Below are 1,827 nucleotides of genomic sequence, written 5' to 3'. Positions count from 1 at the left end.
AACCAATGCGAATGTAATGGCATTGATATTCGCAATAAAAAAGTTTGACATTCGGTGTGTGCGGGGGCGGCAGACCAGGATGAAATGTGTTGCTCGATGGCAATGGTGGGCGAAAACTGCCCCGGGCACTATCCCAAGTGCTTTAGAAGGCCAATGCGGATGTATTGGTAGTGTTTTTCGCAATAAAAAAGTTGGACGTTCGGATGTGCGGGGGCGGCAGACCAAGGTGCAATGTGATGCTCACTGTTAATTGTGTGCGAAAACTACCCCGGTCACTATCCCAAGTGCTTTAGAAGGCCAATGCGGATGTATTGGCAGTGTTTTCGCAATAAAAAAGTTTGACGTTCTGGGTGTGCGGGGGCGGCAGACCAGGGTGCAATGTGGTGCTCGGTGGCAATGGTGTGCGAAAACTGCCCCGGGCACTATCCAAGTGCTTTAGAAAACCAATGCGAATGTTTGGCAGTGTTTTTTCGCAATAAAAAAGTTTGACGTTCGGGTGTACGGGGGCGGCAGACCAGGGTGCAATGTGTTGCTCGGTGGCAATGGTGTGCGAAAACTGCCCCGGGCACTATCCCAAGTGCTTTAGAAGGCCAATGCGGATGTATTGGCAGTGTTTTTCGCAATAAAAAAGTTTGACGTTCGGGTGTGCGGGGGCGGCAGACCAGGGTGCAATGTGATGCTCACTGGCAATTGTGTGCGAAAACTACCCCGGTCACTATCCCAAGTGCTTTAGAAGGCCATTGCGGATGTATTGGCAGTGTTTTTCACAATAAAAAAGTTTGACGTTCGGGGTGTGCGGGGGCGGCAGACCAGGGTTCAATGTTGTTCTCGGTGGCAATGGTGCGCAAAAACAGCCCCGGGCACTATCCCAAGTGCTTTAGAAGGCCAATGCGGATGTTTTGGCAGTGTTATTCGCAATAAAAAAGTTTGACATTCGTTGTGTGCGGGGGCGGCAGACCAGGGTGCAATGTGGTGCTCGGTGGCAATGGTGTGCGAAAACTGCCCCGGTCACTATCCCAAGTGCTTGAGAAGGCCATTGCGGATGTATTGGCAGTGTTTTTCACATTAAAAAAGTTTGACGTTCGGGGTGTACGGGGGCGGCAGACCAGGGTGCAATGTGATGCTCTGTGGCAATGGTGTGCGAAAACTGCCCCGGGCACTATCCCAAGTGCTTTAGAATGCCAATGCGGATGTATTGGCAGTGTTTTTCGCAATAAAAAAGTTTGACGTTCGGGGTGTGCGGGGGCGGCAGACCAGGGTGCAATGTGGTGCTCGGTGGCAATGGTGTGCGAAAACTGCCCCGGGCACTATCCCAAGTGCTTTAGAAAGCCAATGCGGATGTATTGGCAGTGTTTTTCGCAATAAAAAAGTTTGACGTTCGGGGTGTACGGGGGCGGCAGACCAGGGTGCAATGTGTTGCTCGGTGGCAATTGTTTTTCGCAATAAAAAAGTTTAACGTTCGGGGTGTGCGGGGGAGGCAGACCAGGGTGCAATATGGTTCGCGGTGGCAATGGTGTGCGAAAACTGTCCCGGACACTATCCCAGTTGCTTTAGAAGGCCAATGCAGATGTATTGGCAGTGTTTTTCGCAATACAAAAGTTTGACATTCGGGGTGTGCGGGGGCGGCAGACCAGGGTGCAATGTGTTGCTCGATGGCAATGGTGGGCGAAAACTGCCCCGGGCACTATCCCAAGTGCTTTAGAAGGTCAATGCGGATGTATTGGCAGTGTTTTTCGCAATAGAAAGTCTGACGTTCGGGGTGTGCGGGGGCGGCAGACCAGGGTGCAATGTGGTGCTCGGTGGCAATGGTGTGCGAAAACTGTCCCG

The sequence above is a fragment of the Mya arenaria genome, chromosome 16, assembly GCF_026914265.1.
Source record: "Mya arenaria isolate MELC-2E11 chromosome 16, ASM2691426v1".
Taxonomy (NCBI): Eukaryota; Metazoa; Mollusca; class Bivalvia; order Myida; family Myidae; genus Mya; species Mya arenaria.
Note: the sequence above shows the minus strand (reverse complement) of the source record.